Here is a 12,609-nt window from a genome sequence, read left to right as displayed (position 1 = left end):
CCCCCGAGAACCCTCCGGCCCTTCCTCGGGGGGTGTCTGGCCGGGATTGGGGCTGGATGGGGGGTGAGGGGGGGTCGCCGCCCCTTGGACATCGTCCCCACGGGTGACGGAGCTGCGGGTGTAGGGGGGGGTGTGGGTGATATTTCAACCCCCCCCTTCATGCAATGGGGCATGGAGAAGGGGAATGGCTCCCTCCCCAAATATTTTCCTCCCCGGCGGGCAGGGTCAGGCGGGGGGACAGCGGGTCCCTCAATTCGGTGGTGATGCTCTGCCCGGAGATGGGACCGGGGGGTGTCATCGGTGCTGGGGGGTTGAGCAGGGACTTCAGGGATACCCCCCCGGCCCACCCGTGTGGCGTGGGGAACGGCTCGGAGCGGGGGGAACCAGCGTGCAGTGAGGCCGGGGCCGAGCCGGAGGGCTCTCCGTTTCAATTACCAGCTTAATAGCTACATCGAGACCCATTAAAAATGCATCAGTGCCTCCGAGGAGAGAACTTCAGGAGAAGTGGAAAATTCATCACTTTGAGTTCCCTTATTAGGAGAAATGGTGTTTCCCCCCCCCCCTTATTTGTCTCAAATACAGGCAAAAAGAGGTTATTTCTGCCTGGTGAACTTCCCCGAGGGTCCATCACGAGGTGTGAACAGGCAGAGCCCAAATCCTGGCGAGAAGGACACAACCCTCACCGCAGAGAAGGGCAAACTCATCACATCCAACACGGGGAGCGGACATCGGGACTCTGCCCTCCCCTGCCCAGCACAGGGGTTTGTGTTTCTTTGCTGCCTGGGGAAGGCACAGAGAAGAAATGCTGCTGCGCTTGCCCCACTCTTCTCCCCTCCTGCCCAAAGCCCCTTCCCTGGCGTCTGGTCTCGCTCACCTTCCCTTTGTGCCTGGTTTTTCTGCCCCCGGGAGCCTACAGAGCTTTTGGGGGGCTGTGGGGCTCCCTGGGCACGCTGCTGTTCACACCAGAGGCTGCTTCAATGCCTGGCTCGACATCTTAATGACCCTTTGAGGCAGCACCAGAGCGGGCATCCCCCTCCCTCAATCGATGCGCCACTTCTTTGGGGGGAAGAAAAAGAAAATAAAAGGCATTTTTCGATGAGCCCACCTTGATGCAAGCTGCGACCCACATTCTCCCAACGTCTGCCCATGGGACTTCATCCCAAACACAACGCTGCCTTCCCCACACGGGCACAAGGGGATGGAGAGACTAGAAGGTGTTAATCACTTTGATTTCCCTTATTAGGAGAAATAGTGGGGTTTTTTCCCCCCTTATTTGTCTCAAATACAAGCAAAAAGAGGTTATTTCTGCCCGGTGAGCTTCCCCGGGGGTCCATCACGAGGTGTGAACAGGCAGAGCCCAAATCCTGTCGAGAAGGACACAGCCCTCGCTGCAGAGAAGGGCAAACTCATCACATCCAACATGGGGAGTGGATATTGGGACTGCTGGGGCTGCAGCAGCTGAATTTATACACCTTTTGCTGAGCAGCGTGTGTTGGGAGCAGTCTTTCTAGGAGGGCAGGTCCCCCCAAATGCACTCTCCCAGTACAGCGTGAGTGCTCCTACTGGTCATACTGGCCCTTTGCTGGGCTGCTGGGTCTCTCCAGGAGCTGCTGAGCTGGAGTTCACCCCGTTCCCAAGCGCTGTTTGTGGAGGAGGGCTGGCTAATCGCATTAGCAGGGGGTGTGATGATGCAGCCAGTTTTCTGGGGCTGCGGGTTATTTATTTTGCTTAATTTTTCTTCTACTTGTCCTGAGTAACATGCTCTAGCTCTGGGCAATCCTGCTTCAGCAGGGGAGTTGGACTAGATGATCTCTATGGTCCCTTCCAACTCTAGAAATTCAGTGAAATTCAGTGAAATTCTTTTTCTGAAGGTGGCTGAGGCTGTTATCTAGGGCGGGTGGTGAGTTGTTTTGTTTTTTCTTTTTTTTTTTTTTTCCTTTGGTTCAGGTGGCCTGTGGGCACCTTCTAGATCGATAGTGTAAATGAGAGAGTTCAAGCAGGTCGTTAGTTTGTGCGAGATGTGTTCAATCCTCCCCTAATAGCTGTCTCGCCCAGAAACTTCCAACGCTCCCACTCTTGTAGCACCTCGGTGCTAATGAGCTGAGGCTGCAGAATACCAATGAGGCCTCGGGAATATGGATCGACCATTCCAGGCCCAGCCAGGCCAGCTGGAGGCTTTAAAATCGTTTCAGCTGGCACGTGGAGGAGCTGGTGCAGCCCATCTCAAGGGAAAGGGGTTAAGTGAGGTGCCCCTGGGTGGAGGAGGTCTTTGCATCACTCCGTGGTGAGCTGCTGTAGATGTCTTCCAGCTCTTTCCTCCAAGGAGAAGGGTAGGTGGCTTGTTTTGGGGTGAGGAGAGCTCAAGCTTTAGTTTAACCAGGGGTATCCCAGTGCTTTGGTGCTCTCCCTTTTTCCCCTGGTAACTGGTTCTCCCTGGATATGAGTTTCTAAGCATTGCTCTGTTTTTACCACTGGCTTGGATAAAGTGTCTCCAAGCCCTTTCTGTACACCCTAGCAGCCTGGTTGTGGAAAGCCAGCCCCGGTGTCTGTGTGTTTATGGAGTGAGCCATATGGGACTGGTCCATATGGAATTGCTGCATCCTCCTGGGGCCTGCACTGGGTCCAGCAGCAGCTCCCCCGTTGATGGGGTGCTGGAAAACTGGGGTGGCTTTTCAGCTGCCTTCAGCAGGAGCCCCCCAAAGCAGGGCTGGCCAGTGAATGTGGACCTCCTGGCTTGCCTCTTGGCTCTGAATTTCTACTGCTTTTTGAGAGGTGGAAGTGCTGCTGGGGAAACGTGGGGGTGGGAGAAGGAAGCCTCAGCAGTGCAAAGCCTGAAAATACCGAAGGTTGAATTGAAGGCTTCGTGGGGGGCTGAGGAGGTCACCTCCTACGCCGGGAGCCCCGGTCCTCTGGCAGGTTTGCCTGGAGGCTTTCCAGCCCCCCGTGAGCAGTGGCTCTGGCCCTTCACATGCTGCGTTAACCTTTCTCGAAATACCAAGTGGTGCTGGAACAGGCTGTTTATTTCCAGACGCCGGGAGCGGCGGCGAGTGCTGCAGGCACGTGGGCAGAGGGCTGCGGAGAAGCCTGGTGAGCCAGGGTGGCTTTTGCACTTGATTTACATCTTGGAGCGGAGGAGATGGGAACCTTGATGAACCAAAGCAGTTACCTTGATATCAGCTGTATTTTCCTTGGTGTCAGTCCTTGCTCAGGGCCGCTTACGTCTCTTCTGGAGTGATATGCTCCCTTCTTCTATAGGGAAGCTGAGATGTCATAAATAAAACCCAAGGATTCAGATAAAAGCTCCAACTTGAGTCTGAAGCTGCCCCAAATGCCGTGGAGCACACATTGCGTGCGTGGCTTCTCCATTCTGGCTCAGTGAGGCAATTAATTCAGCGTTTCCTAGGTCGTCTCGACCCTCTGCAAAGGCCCTGCAGAACATCACCACCTGCAACTGGTCCCATTCAGTGTCAGCAACGAGAAGCTGCTGAATGAGCTCGGGGGTACCCGGGGATGTGACCCTGCGATGGAAGCCGTGCCCGGTGAGCCCTTACTGGTGGCAGGAGGTGTTTAGCTGGTGTGCTGGTAGCTGCCCCACTGATGCTCTTTGCCTCCCCCCTTCTCAGGGCTCCTAATCGCTGTGTAAATACACAGCAGCTGCCGTGTGATGCCTCACCTGGATCGATACAGGCTGGCGCTGCGCAGCTCCAGGGACAGGGAGCAACCTGGCAAAGCCGGGCTGGAGCCATGGGCACCATTGCTGGGTGTGATTTTTGGGAGCCTGGGGTAAGCCGTGAGGATGTGGAGCTGCTGGGGGCTCCTGGGGCTCTGCCAGCATGAGATGTCGGGGTGGCAGCAGCGCTTCTCAGGGAGCGGTGCCTCCAGGTTGTCTTCCTACCCCATTGATTGCTTTTTGGTTTTCTGTTTTTTAGTGCTTTTGGGTTTTTTTGGACACTCATTCTGTAGCTGTTGCGTGCTGGGGTCTGTGGCTTTGCTCCATGTCTCACCCAGAGGCTCTTCCCCCTTACAAGGGACTGTTGCTGCACCTTTCTCCTCAAAACCTCATTTCCTAATGTGACAGGAGATGCACAGCTGTGTCTGCTCACACATCCTCAGGTGTGACCTTGGTTCCTGCAGCCCTTCTGAGTCCTTGGACCCAGCCTGGCTCCCCTGGCCATCATCCCTAACAAAGGGTTGGCTCACAATTTGGAAAGATGGTTTATGGGCTGTTGGAGGGGGACACACACACCTTCTTCTTCCAGGATAAGGGTTTTTTTGGGGAGCAGATGTTGCCCACAGGGTTGAGTTGCTCCTTTGGGGGCTGATGAGACACACTGAGATCTGGTGCTTCCAGCACCAGCTCTGAATGAACTGGTGGTGTGGGCTGTTCCTGGCTTGGCAGCTGATGGAGAGACACTGTGAACCAGAGCAGCTCTTGGACCCTCCCCAGCCAGGCCCCCTCATCCCACTGGAGATGGGGCAGGAGGTCTGGTGCCCTTGGTCACCCCACCTGGCTGGTGATGCTGCAACACCATATTGAACTGGTGTTTTTCCTGGAGAGCAGTGTCTGTGACCTGGGGTGATGCCTCCCCTTGGGGAGGGGGCTGCGCCAGCACCATGGGGACCATGGTGGGGGTGTCCCTCCTGAGCCGAGCCCCATCAGCAGCAGGATGTGTCTTTTCTTCTTGTCCCACCTCGCCCCGAGTTCCTTTAATTAGAGCTTTGGGAGGGATCTTCCTCTTTATTCCCCCAAATCTTCTCCTTAATTAAAATCCTCGATCTGGGCCAACGGGAAGCAGCTGTTGCCTCTTCACTCTGAGCTCGGGTGTGTGGCAAGCTGCTAACCTGATTGCTGGCCACGCAGGGACAGGACAGGGGATGGCATGGGGACAATAAGGGGCTCAATCAGAGGTGGGGGGCACTGGCATCATCTCTGCCCCACTTGGCTTTTCCAGGCATCCTGAGGTGACGCTGGGTGGATCTGGCTGCTGTGACCACCCTTCCCTTGCCCACAGGAGGGCTGAAACCATCTGAGGTGTGAGTGGGAACTGGGCACCCAGTCCCCCCTCATCCTTTGTGCCGTGGAGTCCTTCCCTGTGGGGATGCAAAGAGTTGGAGCACCAGCACCTTGTGGAGAGGGTGCTGGGCTCAAACCCCATCATTTTGGGGCCTCAAGAAGGGCTGGAAGATGCAGGTGGATGAAGGTGATTGGGAAAGCTGGGGTTGTCCCTTGAGCTCAGTTTGCCCCCATGATGTGTCCAGCCAGGGTTGGCTATTTCTCATCCCCCCTTTCATTCATGCCTTCCCATATTCAGAGGAAGCACATTGGGAACTGCTGCAGCACTGCAGGATCCAAATCCAGCACTGGCACCTCACAGGGCTCCTGGGACACCCCTGCCACCCCCATGTCCCTAGCTTGGGGCTGTTCCCTGGCACGGGCTCTGCAGCTTCGTTATGTTTTCTTCCAGAAATAGCCCAAAGAGGTGACTTTCTCCATCCCTCCCTCCCTGCATGCCTGAGGCTGCTGTTTCTGCAGCCATCCATCATCAAAGCAACAGGGAAGTGTCAGGAACAATTAGTGAACTGGTGGTGTTAACTTTATCAGAGACGGTATGTCTCTTCTTAATGAAGCTCATGGAAGAGTGGGAAAAAAAAATAGTGCTGACAACAGATGTATTATTTCACCTCTGATTTACTGGCACATGCATTTTTCATTCATGGAAGCGGCTGATATGCAGATTTATTCAGAGCTGAGCAGGTACAGCCCTCTATGGATCAATTATTGCAGCACGCTTTGGAGAAAGGGACCTGGCTGAGCACATGGCCATGTAAGGCTCTTCCCAAAGCCAGCCCCAAATTTTGCCCCAAGACAAGCTAACAGGCCAGTCATCTTTCTTTCCCAAATCTGTGCTTTTCAGCCCCGACTCTGTTGTCGTTTTGGGCCAGGAGAGATTTACACCGATCTCTGTGACTTATGTCTCCAGTGCACTTCATTTGGGGTGGCCTGGGTTGACTTTTGGTCCTTCAGCTCCCCTTTGCTGGGGGAGTCAGTGCTCGGTGCAGCCCTGGGTGGTTTCATCTCCTCCCTGGTTTGGAGGAACACATCCATCCACGGACAGGGGAGAGGCTGGATTTATATTATGGCACATTGAGGTGGCTTCTTCAGGAGACCCTTCTTCCCTCTGTCAGGTGGGCTCTGGCTACTTGGTCACCATCATCACCCCGTAAACCTCAACACCAAAGCCGGGTGCCTCTTACTGGTGATCTGAGTTTGGCTTCCAGACGTGTCTGAAGCTCTTCTCCCTCCATGTGCAGCGTGTTGTGGTTTCTCTCTGTGTTTTTGGGGAGTCAGCTCCCCCACGGTTGTGGGGGAGAACACCCTCTAGAAGTCAACAACAGTTTCATCTCTTTGCACTGATGAAACTGAATCCAAGAAAAATATTGGAGGTCTTTTCCCACTCTCATTAGGAATGGAAGACAGGAGTCTTCTCTCTTCTGGGTACTATACAACCAGCATGAATTATTTAGGAGAAAGCATCTCTCCGACAAATAATTTATTTTTTTTTATGTGGGGAGATTAAATCTGATTTTTTTTTTTTTAAATATAATAACAAAAGCAATTTCTCTCACATAAGTCCTCATATTTCACACAGTAAAGAGATACCAGGCATCCATTTCTGTATTGATTAGCAAATAGGTTCTTGTATAGATTTAGTTCACCCAACCTTGTTTAATTTTGGATTCATTGATTCAATGCAAAGATCTAGATGAAAAGCAAGTGGGCTGTTTCCAGTGCTGGTGATGCTATTTTTAAATAAATCTAGTGCATGCTAAAATAAATATGCAAAGCATTTTGTAAGTCCGTATATGGGTGGGGAAGAGCAGACCAGATGTACTAAAATATTTAACAAACTTTTTCTCGATTTCTCGAAATGCATGTTTTATTTAGTAAACACTAGTGAAATTTAATCTGCTCCAATATTTGCTCTGAGGGGCTGTCCCACACCCATTGTCTGATGTGAGCAGGTACGTGGGACCTTGAGGGAACAGTCTGCTTGGTGACATTGGTGCCACATTTAAATGCAAAGCTCATTAACCGCGTCTGGGATTTTTTGTTTGTTTCTTTCTTTTTTTGTTTTCACGTTCGTTACAAGAGCAAGAGATGAAATACCCATCTAGAATTCCCTTTCATCTCCAGCCGTGTTGCTCAGATGACAAAGTTTCTCCTTTGGAATTTTATTTGATTTCAAGAGATGAGAAGGAATTAAAAGCATCTCCGGGAGGGTGGGTTCACCTTACTCTATCCGGGATCCTCCCGAAGGCGGATGCATGAACTGGCAAAGGCTCCTGGCCCCAAGGGAAGGGATGGAGTTCATCCTGGGGCTGGAGCCATGTCCCAGCTTTTCCTTCACCTGGGGATGACCCTCTCACAGATCTCAGCCCCCTTCCCCAGGGAACAACGTCCCACTCTGGGCATACGTGCCTGTCTCCTCAAAACCCTCGGCTTTCAATCTAATCAAATTTAATTGAATTGTGGTTTTGATCACATCTGACGGCGGCAGAGATCTTGCTGATAATCAGATTCCCATGGGTGACACGGAGACAGGGCTGGGGGAGAAGGGGGGCAAGATGGGGGGTTGTCAGCCCAAGCTGATGCTGCTTGGTCCCTACGAGACACCAGAGAAGCTACACCGGAGCTGGGCTCTGTCCATTCTGGGTTCAGATCACGTTTTGGGGCTAGGTGAATTTATTGCATGTCTCAATGGGGATGTAACAAGACAGGTTGTGATGATTCTGGTCAAAAAAAAAAAAAAAAAAGCAGCCAATTTTCTTGGCAAAGCCCCGAGGTGGCTCCATCTCATCCATCTCGCTGCAGCGGGGGTTGTTGGGGAGCACCTCCAGCATCTCACCCCTCCGCTGCCCCAGCACATGTGGTACCCAGCTTGGCCTCATCCCAACCTGGCTGGTGTCTGTGCGGGGACATCGGGCTCAGGTCTCTGTCTGTCCCCTCTGCTGCTGCTCACACCAGCACGTGTGCAGTTGGGGACGGCAGCAATTAATTACAGGAACTCATGTGTGATTTACATGAATTCGACTGGAAGAGCAGCCCCTGGGGTGGAGGGGAATGATCTTCATAGAGCTGTGCTGCGCCCTGGTCCAGATGACTTTCTGCCAGCAAGTGTTTAATTAGGCGTTTATTGTGTGTGTGTAATTTGGAGGTAGTGAAGCAGGTGGGGAGGAGCGAGCCAGCAGCCTGTCCTCCATCCCTGGTCCTCAGCAGTGGCTTGGACACAGCAGGTGTCCTGAGTGGGGCTGTGGTCCCTTGCATGAGACACCTGGCATTTATCCCCCAATTTGAGGGGAAAGCAATCATCATAGAATCATAGAATGGTTTGGGCTGGAAGGGACCGTAAAGATCATTGACTTCCAACCCCCCTGCCGTGGGCAGGAACACCTCTCACTAGACCAGGTTGCTCAAAGCCTCGTTTATTGTGGAGCTGCTGACCAGTGGAGAAAACACAAGGTGTAAAGATGTTAGCAAACATCTAAAAATGACCCCGAGTAGATCCTAAAGTGAAGAAGAAGAAACCATCAACACAAGCACCATATTCTTCCCATTGAGGGCTCCAGATGCTGGCCACCTATGTAACAGGGGACATGTTCCCTCCTGGCAGGTGGCAGCTGTAGAAGCAGGAGGGAAGGGGCGTACCTGTGTTGGGGTGGGGGATCCACCCCTACAGCCTGGTGAGGAGGATGGGATGGAAGAGGGTTTCCTGTATTTAGGAGCCTGTGGAGCAGAGGTGGTACCAGAAAGTGTCATGAGCTGAGGGTGCAAAGGGTGGGCAGGGTTCCAGACGGTATCAATGGTCTCTGCAACAGATTTCCTTCCATCTGGTGACACTTAATCCACAAAAAAGAGGGTAATTTTTCTTGCCTTTGATGAAACCAACACTCAGATCTCATTTCCACTGACTCATCCTTATCAACAATTTATATGAGGGGCTCAGGAGGAACTTTTGGTGCAGCCGATTCTACCAGAAAACCCAGGAAAGGATTTAAACTGAGGCCCCCAATCCCTGAGCAACCAGGTTGTCCCAAAGGACACCTGCTTACATTATGCCTGGGAGCAGTTTGCTAATCTTCATGCTGGAGGGAAAGGTGACAGCATGATGGCTTTGCATGATTCCCAGGGAAGGTTGGAGACAAGGGTCTCAGGAATTCCCCCTTAATAACTTATTCTTGTAACTTACTCCTTGAGAGATGCCAAAATATTCAAATCATAGGAGACAAAACCAAGAAGACCTGGGCTGTGTTTCCCCGTGGCTGCAAGACAGCGGATTGCTGGGGATTTTCAGCAGATTTCAGGTTTCAGCAGATTTCTACTACAGTGAAGGAAATTAGGCTTGATCTCTGTTTCCCAAGGTTTCTGACACTAATTGAAGGTGGCATCTCCTCTCTCTGGGCTTGCAACTGCAGTTTAATGCTTCTAATCTCCTCGGATGTACTTGTTTGTGTTAATTACACCAACACTTGTCAACAGCAATTCTGCCACGTTGTTCTTTTTTTTTTTTTAACAATATTTTTTTTTCCTGGTCAATGTTTGACACCTGATTGCTCTGTCATCAGTTGTCCCCTGTGACTGCCGAGCCCAGGCAGGGCACACAGCACCCCTGCACTTACACCATCCAGCCTGGCTCCAGCTGCTCAGCCCAGACTCTGCCCAACAGGCAGTACGTGGAGTGCGAATGTGTCCACCAGGCTCAGGGAAGAATCATGTTGTGTCTCCAGGATGTCTTGAAATCAAGAGGGGGTGATCCAATGCACCCTTCTAGCCCTACATCTACAAAGCCACAGTCTTTCCCTGGCCATGAAGGTGATGGCAGCATTCATTGATACTTTAATCAGGGCAGTGGTGGGTCTCTTCAGACCTAAGTGATCTTGGAGATGGAAGAAACCCATGGCAATAAACTGCCAGGGGAGGATGGAGTGTTGTAGTTGTGGAGTGTAAATGACAAAAGAGAGAATCCTGCAAGGACCCTGCAGATGAAGTGTGTTAGCTTGGTGTAGAAGATAGCAACAAGCTAAGAGACCTGAGTATCACGGTCAGAAGGATGAGAGAACATTGCCAGGCTCTGCAGCTGTCAAACAGAGAAGTGCTGAGCCTGGAGGGGACGTGGGGAGTCTGGAAAGGAAGCAACGAGGTCAAGAACCTGAAGTGTAAGGTGACAGCTAGAAATAGAAGGGACCAAGTGACATTTGTATCAGAGGTATCATGGGGAAGGCATGAAGAAATCCAGCCCTGAGATACCCAACTCCTCATGCTCAAGACTTTCCCCTTAAAACTGCATAAACTATCTTAAGGGCTCTTCTCAGCTAACCACAAGAGGGGACAGGGCTAGGCATAGCAGCCGGGCACTTCCACCAGTCCACTGGCTTGGTTCAGATCACTAATGAGCTAATTAGTTGCTATGGAAATGCAATGTGGGAGAACTTTGGGGAGGAAAGATTATAGGTAATTTTTATTTGTTTGGGCCCTGTTCCTATAGCAACAGGAGAACTTGTCACTGAGTACCAGTTGGTTTCCATGGAGTTGGCTGCTAGTTCTGGGTTATTAATGCCTCCAAGCATAAAATAGTGCGACTTACCTAGTAGGACTTGTGCGTCGTCCTCCATCACGTGCCTGGGAACTTCACATTTAGCCAAACTCCTGGCCTTGCTTTTGCAATGCAGCGAGCATGCTCCCAGAAGTTGAGCAGGAGCGTTCATCATCAACAGATATAGTGCTAGAAGGATCTATTAGATTCCCTCTCCTTTGAACTCAAGACATCCTGGAATGAATAATCCATCACTTCATAGCTTGTTCCTCTCGCAGCATTGCCTGATTTTTAATTGGATTTTCTCTGGGTTCAGCTTCCAGATGCTTGGCGTTGATCTGCCTTTCTCTGCTAAATTAAAAAGTCTTTTAGCACCTGGCAGTTTTGCTGCAAAAGGACTTATTGTAATTAAGTCACTTCTCATCTGAACACAACTGGTTCTCCTGAACGAAGCCATTTGTTTTCCTTCAGCCTCTCGCTGGGAAGCATCGCCCGTTTTTGTAGGACTCTGAATAAAAGGGATGCAGTCTCTGCTTTGCAGCCGTGTCAGAGGTCTGTCGAGGGACCTCTCCAAGCTCCTTCAGAAGCTGAGCCTTGGAACCAGCCCAAACGCTTCTGAGCACTAAAGAGACTGGATTTGGGAGAGATTGGTTTTATGCTAGGTTATAATTTCCCTCCCACCAGCTAACTCCTCAGCCTTCCGTAGGTGATAATTACCCAGTAGGAGCTAAAATGTCTCTCTCCACTCCCCACTTATCAACCCATACTTCACTTTGAAGGCATCAGCCACTTCTCTCCGAAGCATCCTGACCAATTCCTGGAGCTTGGAGCGAGTCCGCGCAGCCTCCATTGGCTTTGAAGGTGGTGGAACAGCTACCACCTCTCCCCGGGGAGAGGGATCTCGCTCCAGCTTTGAAGGCAAATAAGGTGATCAGCGTGCGGATAAACCTTTAATGATACTTGGCTGAGGGCACCACTCAGTCGGGAGGGAGGCATGAAGGAAACCAGCTAGCAAAGGGCAGCTACTCATAACCAGCCCTTCTTCAAAATCTCTTGGCAGGCGTTGCTCCTGGCCTCGCGGCTCCCCATGCTGTGCTCACAGCTGCTCCTTCGCCGTTGGTGAGGCACGACCCAAATGCCTCAAAACGAGGGTGCAGAGGAGGACGGAAGATGAGTCTGAGATGATGAAGGATGGCTGCAGAGCCAGGAGAAGAGTCCTGAGCCACCAAGATGGGGTCTGGCTGGAAAATCTGGAGAAGCCAAGCCTTCAAGGTGGAAGAGAAGCTTCATACAAGAGTTCTTGTATCTCGTTAGTGCCTGTTGAATTACTCATAAATTACTTTAGGGATCCCTCTGCAAAATCTGTGTTCGTTCTTTCATGCATTTCTTTCCAATGGTGATACCCATGGTGGGAGAACCTTGGGAAATGCTCTATTTAGGCAGCTGGTGACATTGGCTTTAACATCAAGAGTGGCTGTTGGATGGAGAGCATCACCTGGATGAAGGCGACACATCCAGCACACCAGGAACCGAACTCCAGGTTGGGAACCCTGGAGGGACAGGGACAGGGACTCAGAAGGTGAGAGCAGCAGGTGCCCAGGACATGATGTGCTGGCCATGCACTGTGCAGCCCCTGCCCCAGGGCAGCTGCTGGGGTCTTTCTGCCCATATCGGTGTCTTGGCTATAAATAACAGTGATGTTCTTAGTGGTCATCTCCCAACCAGCTGCAGCCCATGACTCACGGTCTTCCTGTCTGCAGCAACGCTACAGGCTGACTCATGGCTACGGAGTGTTTCATCTCGACCCCAAAGCCCTTTGATTTCACCAAACACCATCCTGTATTTGTGAACGAGAGGTCTCCATTGCAGGGCTGTGAAATCTGGCTGGCATCCTGCAAAGACACACGGCAGATGGTGCTTCATCCCTAGTTTCACCTGGTTCTCCTCCTCTCCTCCACTTGTGGCTGGCAAGAAATGCTTCCTGGCTTGGTTTGATCTGCAGCTCTCCCAGGCAGAG

The sequence above is a fragment of the Calidris pugnax genome, unplaced genomic scaffold, assembly GCF_001431845.1.
Source record: "Calidris pugnax isolate Ruff unplaced genomic scaffold, ASM143184v1 scaffold17, whole genome shotgun sequence".
NCBI lineage: Eukaryota > Metazoa > Chordata > Aves > Charadriiformes > Scolopacidae > Calidris > Calidris pugnax.
Note: the sequence above shows the minus strand (reverse complement) of the source record.